Here is a 15,402-nt window from a genome sequence, read left to right as displayed (position 1 = left end):
TTTTAATTATTGAAATTCCCGTTAATGAATAATTGTCTAAAAAATGTTTATCCAAATAATTTTTTAAATTATTGTCAAAAAAAAAAAAAAATGATCAAGAACTCAAGATGTATAGTTTACGGGTGAAAACGTTGCATTATTGCATGGTACATAGACACAATATTTCAATGATCTGGCTTTTGTCCAAAGATTTTGGTTACTGAAATTCTCATTCTTTGCAACTTGCAAGGATAAAAAATACAGTTGTAATCTCTTATACTATCAATTGTTGCTAGTTGATAAAGCGGCATCATTTTACCCTCCTTGGGGCCGGTTTTTCCCCTTAAACAAAGTGGCATCAGCACACCTATTTGTTGTTTATTAGAACACACAGTCCGCAATAGCGTAGACGTGTTGTTGCGATAAATAGTTATTGATCCACTGTTTATAATTGAACGTTTCCAAACAATAGTAGCAACAAAACTTTAAACCATGATACATTTGTAGAATGAGTTAGGATACGTTGACACCTGGTGTCAACGAATTCGTTGACACCAAATCTTGACCGTTTATCTATTTAATCCAAAGGTACATAATTGCTTATTAAATTTATTCTCGTGAGCCTTTTTCACTTGATTTCCCTGCTGAGCAAACTCTTTCCTCCTGATCTGAAAGTCTATTCGTTCTCCTCTCAAATCTCAATTACACAATCACATCTATTCATACCTTGTAAAGAAATTTCTTGATTTTTCTCTTGACTTGAGAAATTGGCCCCAATTCAATTTAAAGGGTTTTCCAATTTATCAAAATCATACAATTAATTTTATATATATTCAATTAATTTTGAACGATACAATCCCAGGAGTATTTATTTTTTTGAACCGAATTCAATCTTTGTTAAGCACATAAACTGATAGATAGAAGCAAACCCATCTAACACAGTCCTACGTTCACTATATTCCTCTCAAATTATCATGGTTATCATGAATTTGGTAAAAATTATCTTTGCTGTACGAACTATTAGCCAAGAGGGCAAGGAGATGTAGACAATGTTTTCAATTTGATTTTTTCAATGACTGAACAATAATATTGTGTAAAAAAAATCAATTTGCTGAAACAAGAAAAAATCATGAGCAAATAAGGATTAATTGTGTAATTTGAGATCGGCGAGCACAAACAAGATTTCACTAAATAATATACGATTAATAAAGAGTGATTGCCGAAAATAAAAATAAATAGTGACATTCAGTACATCAATAAATTTGGCCATTTCTAGAGGACCATTAATTGAGAATTAAGAGCCTTTGATCAAACTTTAAATGGAGGGTTGAGATTTGGTGTCAACGCCTGACTCTTGTAGAATTGTTACAAAGTTTTATAATACTACGATGTTTCCAAATACTCAAAAGTAGAATGCTAATAAAGCTAGTAATGGTTAACAAGCATATTGAGGTGCGATGTTGTAGCAGACGCTGCTGCGAAAGCAATATTGTGGTCGCAATTGCATACCGCAATTTGAAACCATGAAACAATACATAAATAGCAAAAATAATTAGAAACCAATAACATTAAAATATAAACTCCAAGTGCAATGGCATCAAAATATAAACTACACCAAGTTGAGTAATTATTTATTTGAAATAGAACATAAAAATAAATATAAGGGTAGTGTTGAGGAATAGCTCAAAAAGTCTGTCTGTTTCACCATATTTCACAATTTATGTGGCTAAGCCTCGTGAATGAACCTCAGTTTGTAAACTAAAAAGCGGGGATGTTTGATAGTCACAGTAATCCAAAGTACGAACTTGAAACACACCAGATGTTGCAGCAGTTGCAACTTCATCACATATTGCATAAACTTTTGCAACAGACTTACCTTTATCAGGCAAAAAACCTTCTGAAAACATTTGATTTAGCAAAGCACCCGATCTACCCTCTTGAATGAATTTAGTGACGAGTGAAGTCCAAACATTGATAGAGAAATCAATCCCTAAATTATGAACCATTAGACCAAAAATTTGGAAGGCTTGCGGCATGGCATTCATTTTACAAACTGAATAGAGAAGATCACAAAATGTATCATGTATTTGCATCATAGCAGAAGAAGTACCTTCTTCATCTGGTACAAAACCTTGGGAAATCATGGCATCAATTCGACTGAGACTCCTCTCCCTAACAAACTTAGTAACTAGTACAGCCCAAACATTGACAGAGATTTCAAACCCTAACTTAACTACCATTAGACCCAAGAGTTGATTCACTTGCGGTATGGCGTCCATTTTACAAAAGGAATACAAAAGTTTATTAAAAGTATCATGGCTAGGATAACAAGGCATCCTCAACATGTGTGTAAGGACATGTGAAATATTGGCAATATCGTTGAGATGGGAAAGGTGAAAAAGTGCAATGTCAAAAGTGAAAAAATCAGGGGAATAGATTTGTTTGAAAACAGAAAAAGCAGATTGGGACTGACCAGTTGTAAATAGAGAATCCATAAGTAGATTTGAAGCAAAAGTATTTGGAACAAAGTCACAATAATTTACTATGTGGTGATAAGCATCAAGGAGCACATCGTGTTTACCTGCATGCGACAAAAGTCTTAACAAGACTAAAAACATATACGAATGCGAATCTGGGTCAGATTCATAAAGATTGTAAGAGTGTAACTTTGCGATAACATTTTCAATTGATTTAAAACGGTGAATGACGCGATTGAGAAGGGGGATCATTGGAAGGAAAGCGGGATAATCATCATAATCATCAAAAAAATAATCATCTTCCTCGAAATATGATGGCGGCAAGAAGGAGGGTACGATTTGTATTTTATTTTTAGGAGGGACGTAGTTTTTTAGGAATTCATCCACAATAACTTTGAGGGGAGATTGGGGTTTTTCACAACCTTGGAGAGTGCGGGTTGTTGTCATCATCTTTGAGGAGGAGGAGATTTTGAGGATCCTGCGGTGTGATGGCCGCAATAACTTTGATAAACAGGAATTCATGCTGGGACTGGCGGCCGACAAAGGAACAGATAGATACAAAAGAGCGTGGAGATGGAGCTGCGGATTGACTGTTTTTAAGATTTAGGGTTAAATATAAGAATCCATCCTGACTGTCCGGATTACAAATTATCTAATCGGCCTTCCCTTTGAAAGTCGGCCCATCAATCACATTGTTGAACCACTTTTACAACTGGAAAATTGCTCTTCTCACAACAGAAATTGCTCACTTTCAACCGAACTTTCCAAAATACCCCCATGGGCGCAAGTGTTAATCCCAACGTGACGTAACTCACGTTGGAATACAACCTACATCCAACACAAGTTAACTCACGCGGCGTGTATATAGAGATCATACAACAATTCACACCAACTCATTTCTCATTTTTCTTCATTTCACATCTAAAATCTCTCTCAAATCAACCAAACCTCCCAATTTCTTCAAGTTTAAATCAACCAACACTCCAATAACAAGTTAGTTTTTATAATCAAGTAACATTAACATTTTATGTTTATATGTTACATTTTTCCTCTTAAATTAGAAATTTATAGTTTTTAGTTTTTGGGTTTATGTATAATTTGCACTCTAAGTGTTTGATGAAATGTTTGAATGAGTTTTTCATTGAATGTTTAATTTCTTATGGTGTAGATATGAAACAATGGACAATTTGTTCAGCGCTCAAGTATGCTTCAACGGTGAACACCCTTATTTGTTCAAGGTTCAGGACGATGTCACGTTAAAGGATATGGAGGATAAACTGAATGAAATCAACCAAGGACTCAACCTCGAAGACACAAGGAGGGCGGAAGACGTTCAATATGGACGTTCTGGGTTATTGCAGTCCGACAAGATAATGCTCACAGACGACGACTCCGTGAGGAGCATGTTCTCCGTATTTCGCCCGCACCGCATGTTCACGAGGATTGAGATGGATGCTACGTTGCTGAGATCGCCTGAAGATATTCTCAAGAATTTGATTTTTGATATAAGATTATATTTAGGTAGCATCAATATTATGTAGCAGTGTATTTATTTTGTTGGAATTTAAGTTTAATTCATGGAAGTTTGTTGAGAATGTTAGCATTAAAATGTCTTATACTTAATGTAAATGTTTGCACGTCTTTTTGAAAACTCACAAAAATGAACAGAACACAACATGTATTCTACCGAATGAACTACATGGTTTTCACATCCAATTTCTTCCTATAGAATGAGTGTCACAAAAAGGAACTTTAACACTTCAATCAAATTAGATATTAGTTACGTGTATAAATAAAATTGATTGCACCTTATAAAATAAGGAAACTTTTCCAAGGATGCATCAATAACATCAGCATGTATAATGCTTTTCTTCAAGCCTTCTTCCCATGCTTTTCTTATGCTTTGTGCCAGTTCTAAGTCTTTTAAATTCAAAGAAGAGCTTAAACTACTTTGTAGAATAGAAAAATCTAAATCGCAAGTTGGTTAAGGTCGCAAAAATACTCATAAAAGAATATAAATATAAAAAATATATAATATTACATCTATTCTAAAGTAAGAAATATATGTGTACAAACAAGGATACGTAGGCTGAGTTATCAAATTTCAATTCATCGCCGTCCTCGATAAGCAGACGCTTACCGCTCTCACAGCTCTTACCACCCGGCCCTTGGCATGTGCAAGGTGAGCTAAGGTGCCGGACCTCGCAATCTTAATAGCCTCAAAAAATAAAAATTAATATAGCACTCAAAAGTGTTAAGTATATATAATAAAAAGGGAAATGTTAACCGGTGTCCCCGGGACACTGGTTACGAAAGCAAATATAGTATCTTTTGCATTGAAAATTGTGTAATCAATGTATCAAAAGTCAAAAAAGTGTTACTTTTAATTTAATTTTTCCTTTTTTAGATACCTTAACCAGTACCCGGGGGCACCGGTTAACACAACCCTAATAAAAAAATACAAATTAATATAGCACTCAAAAGTGTTAGGTATATATAATAAAATATAAAAAATTAATAGACATTTTGGAATAGTTTAGTGGTAAAATAGAATGCACTTGAGTCATCGGTCTTGAGGTTCAATCCTGAGCATTTGTGTGAATTTGAACCAAATATAAAAGTCTCAATTACATACACAACTACTAGGTCATTGCAATTTAAAATGCATTTCAGAGTTAACTATGAATGTATAAAACTACTATATATCTTGAAATTTTTGTCATCTATTTCCATTAACAATGTAAATTAAATCCGGTAAATAATTAGTATTTTTTCTATTGTTTTAAGTTTAATCATGCAAGCTAGTACTAATTTGCCACTATTTTTTTTTCTTCGATATTAGTATTAGTTTGTCACTATTTAGATAACAAAGACATTTTATTTAAGCAACAACAACCAATATACTTAAGACCCATTTTGCACTAAACAAAGTGATGATTCTTTTTAAGTTTTTGGTGTTTCTTTTTATTATGAAACATGAACCCAAATTTTAATATTAAAACAATTAGTGGTTAGTGAAGTTCAACACAAGTTAGTTAGTCCTTCCCATATAAACTTACTTTCACTTAATAAGAATGACTATTTTTTATGTTATTTACAACTTAAATAGATAATTACTATTGCTTAAAAATCTTGTTTTGCCATAGGGGCCCATTTTTATAATTTGAACATGGCCTCCGATTTTACCGGAACGGCCCTTTAACCACACCCTCTATTGTTTCCAGTAACGTGACTAGTGAACCTCCACCCTATGCCAAAAAATTCATACCAACTCGTTTCTCATTTTTCTTCATTTCACATCTAAAATCTCTAAAAACTCTCAAATCAACCAAACCCCCCAATTTTTCTTCAAGTTTAAATCACTCGACACTCCAATAACAAGTTAGTTTTTATAATCAAGTAACATTAACATTTTAAGTTTATATGTTACATTTTTTCCTCTTAAATTAGAAATTTTATAGTTTTTAGTTTTAGGGTTTATGTATAATTTGCACTCCAAGTATTTGATGAAATGTTTAAGGTGAGCAAAAGGAAAAAAAAAAAACAAATACTGATTGCTAAATAGTTTAAGGAGAGCAAAAGGAAAAATAACAAATACTGATTGCTAAATAGTTTAAGGAGAACAAAAGGAAAAAAAAAAAGTTTAAAATGCTTAACAACATTACAATACTGGAAAGACAAGCTTTGTATACATCACCAGCCAAGTCAATGTTTGGATTCTGCATTAAAATATACAGATTAAACAAAAATAAGAAGATTCAAGATCTTCAAATTTAAACACTAAGAAAAGTAAGTAAAAAAAAAACACACACACACACATCTTTGGAGATTCAGATACAAGTCTTTCCCAAATAGATGTGGAAGGTTGTGGATCTAGGGAGGAAGATAAAGAACCGGATCCAGATGAACTGCAACATTTGGTCAATATGGAGTTTATATAAATTACTAATTTGTTGGAATTCTTGGTCTCTTAAAAATAAGGGGACCATTTCTGACCACTTTTGGGTATCAAACCAGTTACCTAATTTAATTTAGATCAATATATGATGCCATTAAAGGATACTCAAAGTGACTCAATGAAGCTAGATGGATATAACGAAGCTGCATAACTATATCGCTAGTCAAATGTGAATGAGATTCATGATTATAATGTTAAATTTATTTCAAATTACGTACATGTATAACATTTTGTCTAGTTATTACTTATTACCCCGTTCTTAATTATAAGACCCTTTTGAGAATTTTTTTTGTCCCTTTTTATAAGACTCATTTACTATTTCTAACTACATTAATTATTTCTTTACATACATGTTCTTATTTATTATACATATTTTTTCTTCAATCAACAATAAATAGCATATGGAAAAAATAAACTAACTCTCTCTTTTAAGGATAAAATTGTAAAAATAATAGTGATTACAAACAACTTTAATACAAATATCCACTTTCTTAATCCCCGTAATTTTAGCAAAATGGTCTTATATATAGGGACGAAGGTAGTATTATTTATAGTTACTAATACTATACAAATTATGGTTCATGAATAAATGAGATTCATGAATAAAAATACAAATTTTAATGTTAAATTTATGGTTCAAATTTCAAATATCAATTACAGTTAAAACAAACACAACAATTACTACTATACATAATAAGTAATAACTAGAAAAAATGTAAACAAAATATCACACTCACTATAATGGTGCCTTTGAGTTTCTAATTCCCTCTTTGTGATTCCCTTTTTCTTCTATAAACTAGCAAACAAACAAGCAAAAACCCAAAATCAAAATTATAACATGCGGTTGACACACAACAATCAAGTTTGTCTCTGAAGTGATGGACGATTCTGACATGACGATGGACAATTCAGAATCAATCATCCTTTGCAATATGTCATTCATTTTTGTTAGTTCTTGAATGACTTTACAAAATGATTCATCTATACGTTGATCAATTTCCTTAAATGACTCGCGTACGAGAGAATGAGACTTCAAAGATGAAATGGATGAAATGAAGTTTGAAGATGTATGAGAGTTCAAAGATGAAATGGTTTGATGATGAACATGTGAAAAGGATTCAGTGATAGTATGTAGGTTTTGAAAATTCTTGAGAAATGATTCATGGTGAAGATCTTCATTTACTTTGAAATCATGAAATGCAAAGTTTAGTGTTGCGATGGATTCATGAAGATTGTTAATGTCTTGTGAATCTCTTGTTTCCATGGTTCAAGGAATGAAATCATGAAATGCAAAATATCACACTCACTGTAATGTTGAGTTTCTAACTTCCTCTTTCTTCTATGAACTGACAAACAAAAAACCAAATACCCAAAATCATTGCAAAAAATAGGAAAATATAACAAAAACGATTCTAGAACAAAAAATAAAGAGCAATAGTCAAAAATAAAATCAGAAAAAAAAAACGTGGTGTGTAAAGATGATGAAAGTACTGTTTACAAGTTCTGGAACAACAATACAAAGAGAACGTCAAAAGCAAAAACCCAAAATCGTCACAAAAAATAGGAAAATACAACAAAATTATACAAAAATAAAAATCACAAAGAAAATGATACAACTAGTACTACTATCAAGAAAAGAACAAATTCTAGAACAATAAATGAAAAGCAAATCAAAAAGAAAGAAAGAAACGTGGTGTGTAAAATAATGAAAGTAAACAAGGTTCTGGAACAACAATACAAAGAGAATGTGAAAAGCAAATTCACAAAGAGAAAGACGTAAGAAATAATGGTGTAGGTGTGTGTGAAAGACGTAAGCAAATACAACAGGTACACCAATCAATAAAATGGATGAAGTAACAATTAATGCAAAAACAACTAATTGAAAATGTCATACCCCAATTTTTGACCTAAGGTCCCACTGACACCCGTCGCGTGACACTGATCAGTCTCTGACTTTTCAATGAAAATTCGGCTGAGAGATATTTTAAAATACCTCATTTTTGTTTTGATTCGGGTCCTCTTCTAACTTTTTATTATTATTAGTCCTTTTAATTTTTATTTTTATTCATTTCCGTCTTTTATTTATTTTGTTATTATCCATTATTTTAATTTATTTCACTTTTTATAATTTTTTAGTTTATTCTTATTTATCACTTTTATTTATTTTTATTTTTAGTTATAGATAAGTCCAAAAAATCCAAATCCAAAAATATGCATAGATCCTTTTTATTATTTATTTACTAGACCAACGACCCGTGCGACGCACGGGTCATGTTGACGGTAATATATAAAAATAAAGTATATCATATAAAATTTTAATGTTAAATAAACCGTATATTACTTGTATTAACATTAATATATTTGACCATATTTGAAGTTATAGTAGCATTGTCACTATCTTCATTGGTTATAGATATCCTCATCCCTTCTTTTAAAGTATTAGAGATAACCTCAAAATCTTTCCTCCCACCAATGATATCACATTTCCTTCAAGCATATGATTTCCTATCTTTTTTTATTAACTTTAGCATTCAGAACTCAACTCGATCGCACACCCGTCCATCATGGGTGAGTTACATCACATGTAAAATGTATTTTTATTACTAATTGATATGAATAGCATAGAATATCCTTAAAAAAAAAAATAATAGCATAGAATAGACAACTTTATTGTCATTGGTTTCATATAATCTTAATCCACTCGCACTCCTAAATAAGACATTTGAACACATTATATCATATTTGATCAAAGCAAACCTAGACTAATTCCTTCAAAAAAGAGGTAAGTTACTCCACATATGCACAATGCTTAAACTTTATCTTTCATAATATTGGGATTGGGATGACTTCACCTGCATTATTTTATTCATTCTAACTAAATTCAGCAGAAAGTTTTGAATTTGAAAATTCGTTTATCAACAACTATCAAGGAAATACCAAATATACAATGAAACATTACAAATATCCATCTTTCATTAAATTTCATGCGACCAATTGATGTCCAATCTTAGTAACATGTATAAATAACTCATATCACTTACAATGCTTCAACTAAATTTAATTAAAGATAGTTGGATTGCTTGGCTTGCCGGTCAACAACACATTATAATCAATTTCTTCTTGCAAGCTGCAATCAAGTTAATCAAAAAGGTCAATGATCCTATGCAAGCTATACAAAGAGGTCAATTGATAAATACAAATGCAAACAGAAATTACACTATTTCGGATTCCACAATTGACTTTGACATTAAAAAAACTACACTACTAATATAACATAACTAAATAACACTTATACTTCTTTGAAAAGAACGCAACATAAGTATTCTACAACACTTGTAGGCTCATTTTCGTATTATTAAAACCTCATCATCTAAATCTATGATTCCTTCCCTCTATTGGTGCTTGATTCTTGGAACATATTCAAATATGAAAGCTTTTACCTGTAAATTATTGCAAGATAAATAAATTAGCAAACTTTGTTATGCAAATAAATCAATGCATAATAAACACTTTGAAAGATCAAAAACTGACCTTCCTCTCAAACAACCAAGCTATACTAACCCATCTCATATGTAATAAGAATCACCATTGTGAAATCACAGCTAAAACAAATATCAACAATGTAATTGAATATTGTTGTCAAAGTTAAATTTTTCATACTAACATAATTAACTGGTTAGAAAATTTTATCATTGAAAATTAAACTTATACCATTTTTTTTCATAAGACTCATTATGCATTTCTCTTAGTGTTCTAATTAAGGCATGTTATCCAAGCAAAAATCATAATTACCATCAGATACTATCATGCACATCTAAACTACAAAAAATGAACTAAGCAAAGAAAAAATAAGCAAGGGACATTAGGCTTGACAATTAGCAAGTATTATCATATAGTTATGGCAGACCACAAAAAACATATTCAGACCACATTGCATTGCATGCCAACAAAACATGTTCTTCATATACCATTTAAATTCTACCGAGCACACCAAGTGGAAGGAAATTGTATAGTTATGGCAGCAAACATTACATCCAAACAAAATGTCATTGTTCATGACACTACAATTCAATACATGCACTGAAAACATCACACAGAAGAAGAAGAAAACTGCTTGAACAAATTGTTCTAGCAACTTAAATCCAATCTTAAAATTACAATGTAAAATGGAATGAAAGTACCTTAAAACCACAAATTAACCAACGATGATAATGATAGACCATAGATGCTATCAGTAATAAACTGTCAATAATAGACCATAGATGAAATTCTTAAACAATTAGGAGCATATATTAGCAAAGATAATAATGGTGAAACAATGATAATGATTCCAAAAATGCAATGGCTTAATTGTGCTCAACCTGCGAAGAAAAACAAAGATAGCATAAAATTGAAGCATTAGTTGCTGCAATCCTTATTATAAGTTATTTATAATATGAGAAGAACTGATTTATGCGAAATTTTAATCAACATACCTGTATACATCAAGCCTTTCATATAGACAGAAGGATTGATCATTGAGTATACTATAAACATGAATTTATGCGTTTCAGATATGATGGCAAATGCAACAGTCAGGTCAAACAAAACCTGTAAAAACAAATTAAGCAACACACTGATGAGTTAGGTTTGACGACCATGATTCAGACATTTATTTAAGATTAATATCAATACAGTACATACTTGTATTGATGGCAGACAAATGTATCAACAAAACGGCAACACCTATATTTCATCAGCACCGAACAATTCATAAATTGCAAAAAAACTTCTTTATACACCACGTTTGATGTAGTATTGATGCAATTGTTGTCCTCATCTGTCAATAAAATTTTCAGACCGTTTCGATAGGTTACTCTTGATACCGCAACGTATAGTTGACCGTGCGAAAATACAGGTTGAGGTAGATATATACCAACTTTTTTCAGTGATTGTCCTTGGCTTTTAATCATGGTCATAGCGAACGACACAAAAATAGGAAACTGTCTACGTTGAAGAAATAGGAAACGGTCAAGAAGGCCGCACCACTTGATTATCAACACACCAAAAGGCATGACTCAAGACAACCTTTCGTGCAGAACTAAAAGTTGCAAATTCCCACAATAACTCAATTAGTAGTCACCAAGCACTCTATCTAAAATCCATATCAAACTTACTCCATCTTTTCCTTTGAAATACCCAACGGTCACAAAACCTACATTATAATAAAAATTGATACAAAATCACGATGGCCACAAAGATGAATTTCACAAAAAAAGTGAGTCAATCATTAAACTACATGGCATTGTTCATCTCCAATCTCGAATATATAACAGCGAAAAACAAATTATAAGGACAACAAAATCATATTAATAGACTCATATCAGGCCAAGGAATGCTTCTCACCTAGATAATTAAAAGGCATACCACATGCACATCTAAGTATTGCATAAAAAACTAAACTGAAAAAGGGATACAAAAGAGTCAACTGAAAAAAGCGTTGCATTCACATTGAAAGGAAAAAAACTGACAATAAGCCAAAGTCATGGGGGGTAAAACAACAGTATCAAAACATATATATGAAAATATGTGATATATCCTAGCCATTAAAGTATTAAAAGTTCAGTTTCCACTATTACACAATCATATCTCCCATTTGATGGTTTTGGTTATATCATTTCTACATTGCCAATTGAATAACCCCTCAAGAAAGGAAAAAAAATAACTGAGATGTCAAAATAAGTTAAACAATAATAGGAATGATAGTAGAGATTGTCAAAAACAGAGCAAGAAGACTCAAGTGGAATATGAATATGAGAAGATAAAAAATATTATTAGCAAATTGTACATGGCTACATATGAACTATTTGTCGAAATGATTAGTAAATTCATGACCACAGTTCATATCTTCAATTAAATCTATCAATTCAAAAGGAGAGTTCTAATACCAAATTGTACATAGCTACATATGAACTATTTGTTGAAATGAGTAGTAAATTCATGACCACAGTTCATATCTTCAATTAAATCTATCAATTCAAAAGGAGAGTTCTAATACCATAATATAAAATCACTTTGATTAACTACCTAAATGATTGTTTTGAAAAGTATATTTGATTGCAATAGATTCTCCATTTAGTTTGCTGCTATTGAATGACATATGGCAGCATGACAAAACAATGGTTCTAGACAACCTTAAGGCAAAGGATATTTATTATTTTAGCAACTTCTTCATCACTATAACTTAATCTGTTAATCCATTATTCCGTTGTCAACAATGTTAAGGCACATGTTACCTACATTAATACTGAAATAAGTTATATTAGTGTATGTAAGGGAACATAGAGGAAAACTAATACATCCGCAGAAATAAAAAAGAAGCAATTTTTTGTTGAGGATATGGATTATTTCAAGGCTTACTTGAAAGGAGGGTTTGATTTTGCTCAATAGGCAGCATCATAAGAGACAATAGAAGAATCAGAAGTCACCTAAAGCAAAAGCAACCAAAAGCAAAAGTCATCTTAAGCCATGAATGGAAATCAGATATAAAGAATCAGTTGAAAGCAAAATAGATATATACAAAGACATATAAACATATTTATCCTAAACCATAAATACGAAGAAAAAAGCTTCCAAGCAATCAAAGTGTAAAATTCGGACGATTATTTATGTGGACAATTACATTTATTTGTGAAATCACCAATATGCAAATCTAAATTGAAAAACAAACAAACCAAGGTCCAGAAATTATTTGAAGAGGAACGTCCAAATTCTGCATTGTTTTTGATGTCGGGTATGCAGATTAAAGCAATTTTCTTTTGTACTTATATATGGTTTTCTAGGCATTTTTGCCTGCAGTTGGTATGTTTAGTTTTAGTGCAAATTTTATGTGTTTTCAGCAAGCTTTTACTTTTTTTTTCCTATTTTCCTACATCAGTATAATTGGTTGATTGAAAAAGAAAAAGAAAAACAGAAACAATCTAATCTAAAATAACACTAAAATTGTAGTTAAAAAAGGCAATCATGAAGGCATCACCGGACTTGGGATAGAAATTACAGCAACTCTGCACTAACAGGAAAGGATACACAGTTGAAAATAGATTACATTAGCAACAGCCGGCCAAAACGACAAACCTTAACAGCCATATACTGAAAAAACAGCAGGACTCAATGGGAAAATAACATAATAGACATTAGCAAAACACCAAGACACAAAACCAACAAACCATCAATTTATAACTCTCTAGCAGCAGATACAAAAGCAAGCACAAAACATACAAAAATTACTTCTTTCCTGACCGAAACACCATCAGTTTGAAAAATATGAATACCACACCAAGTTTGAAAATACCAATTTTACATTATACTACACACTCAAAATCTACTATTTTATCCAAAGTTAGAGCAAACCTTGTTAAAAGTTTTCAAAAGCTGCAACACGAATATGAGCATTGCTTCCAGCAGCATCAAACTTTGCACTGAATTTGTCCACCTAAAAGAATTACTTGGCAAAATCAGTTCTTTTGAGGATCGAAACTAAAATTGGCATATTCAAAAGATGTTCAAATAAAAAATGTCTATTTTTGTAAAGTCAACGGAAATTGTGAGTTCCGATTAAAGGAAGCAAAATTAAGAGAATCCGATTGAAGTTAACGGAAATTGTGAGTTGCAAATATATAGCATAATTAATCCATACTCACAAAGATCTATGAATCCCTAGAATTGTTTCTTCAAAAATTCAAAAAAATCAAATAAAAAATTCAGCAGACGAAAGAGAAGGTTAAAGATGAATTTTTTCTTGAAAATTGATCAAAGAAAATAGTAGTAGAGCCGCACACCACATTTCATTCTTAACAACAGCAACGCTTACCCATTACACAGAAAAGATGAAAATTTATGTTGTTTAATGTTAACTCATGAAACTGGAACAGAACCAAACTCAATTATTTTTGTTTATTTTGAAATTGAAAAAGAAGCATACAATAAAAAATAAAACAAACTAACTGCACTTGATTAACAAAACAAAAGGGTTAATAAATTGATTACCTGGAGAGGAAAATTCAATGTGTTGCCATGGATTGAAACCAGCAAATGAAAATGCCGTGAATTTCGAGATTTTGATGTGATATGGGATTTTCTTCTCGGTCTGCACACTCTACCTCTCAACCAAATTTACTTACCCATAAACAAACACTAAAACACAATTCAACCAAATTAAAACAGAGCCAATCCACTAAAACACAATTCAACCAAATTGGAACAGAGCCAATCTGTTGAGGCTGAGGCAAACAACGACAGTATGTTTAGGCTGAGGCGGTAGAGGACGGACGGCGGCGATCGAGTCGACGACGGCGAGGGATGAGAGGAGAAATACGACTATGATGGAGGATAGATATGGTAGAAAGTTTTGCTATTGATATGTTGTGGGAGAGGTTTGGTGGTCGCCGTCGATGGATGGGGGAGAGGGTTGGCGGTGGTGATGATAAGAGGAAGAAGAAGAAGAAACGCGTGACCTTGTTTTGGGAAATAGGAGATTCAAATAAAGAGAGAGAAAGAAGAAGAATTAACCCGTGCTTTTTTGCTCTTCTTTTGTTACAGCTGTTTCTAAATTAAGGGTTAGGTTAGGGGTAAAATAGGAATTTTAGTCATTAGGGTTTAGGAAAAATTAGGGCTTCAAAGTTTGCTTGGGGCAACTTTTATATATAGATTGATATTATTCGATAAGTCCAAAGTTGTCCCAATCCAAAATTATGTAACAAACACATGCTTTCCTCCTCTTCAAGCCACAATTTTTTTTGCTTCTTTTTAACAAACCCTAACCCTAATCCTAACACTATAAAACCAAACCTCCAACAACACAATTTACACACACAAATATTCCAAAAAAAACTTGAAAACCAAGACCTAGCCACCGCAATTTTCACTGTAATTTTCAGAACCCTATTTTTCCGTTTTATTTTTTGGAACCCTAGTTGCTGTACAATATTTTTAGCCTGCAAGTTTCCATTC

At 31.9% G+C, this 15,402-nt stretch overlaps 3 long non-coding RNA genes across 11 annotated transcripts; 1 reads left to right on the top strand and 2 right to left on the bottom strand.

Moving 5' to 3' along the window:
• Window positions 1-1,519: 1,519 nt before the first annotated feature.
• On the bottom strand, window positions 1,520-3,044 carry LOC146896956 (uncharacterized). The gene is made up of 2 exons (XR_015022430.1): window positions 2,090-3,044; window positions 1,520-1,969 (listed from the first exon to the last, which is right to left on the bottom strand). It is a non-coding gene; the product is annotated as an uncharacterized LOC146896956 (long non-coding RNA).
• Window positions 3,045-3,169: 125 nt separating this feature from the next.
• LOC146896955 (uncharacterized) lies at window positions 3,170-4,065 on the top strand. The gene is made up of 2 exons (XR_015022431.1): window positions 3,170-3,449; window positions 3,625-4,065. It is a non-coding gene; the product is annotated as an uncharacterized LOC146896955 (long non-coding RNA).
• Window positions 4,066-8,714: 4,649 nt separating this feature from the next.
• LOC146896954 (uncharacterized) lies at window positions 8,715-15,103 on the bottom strand. Of its 9 annotated transcripts, none has more exons than XR_015022360.1 (9): window positions 14,440-15,103; window positions 13,804-13,885; window positions 12,814-12,881; window positions 11,800-12,700; window positions 11,098-11,608; window positions 10,890-11,004; window positions 10,596-10,775; window positions 9,456-10,016; window positions 8,715-9,266 (listed from the first exon to the last, which is right to left on the bottom strand). It is a non-coding gene; the product is annotated as an uncharacterized LOC146896954 (long non-coding RNA). The 9 variants fall into 9 exon arrangements; XR_015022364.1 differs by lacking the exon at window positions 8,715-9,266 and having other exon boundaries at window positions 9,358-9,854; window positions 9,946-10,016; XR_015022366.1 differs by lacking the exon at window positions 8,715-9,266 and having other exon boundaries at window positions 9,358-10,016; window positions 11,098-11,233; window positions 11,330-11,608.
• Between the last annotated feature and the right edge of the window lie 299 nt (window positions 15,104-15,402).

The sequence above is a fragment of the Medicago sativa genome, chromosome 8, assembly GCF_051527215.1.
Source record: "Medicago sativa cultivar Bolivia chromosome 8, Bolivia_mono, whole genome shotgun sequence".
Lineage (NCBI taxonomy): Eukaryota > Viridiplantae > Streptophyta > Magnoliopsida > Fabales > Fabaceae > Medicago > Medicago sativa.
The sequence above is the reverse complement of the archived record's forward strand: the minus strand, read 5'-3'. Positions and strand labels throughout refer to the sequence as shown.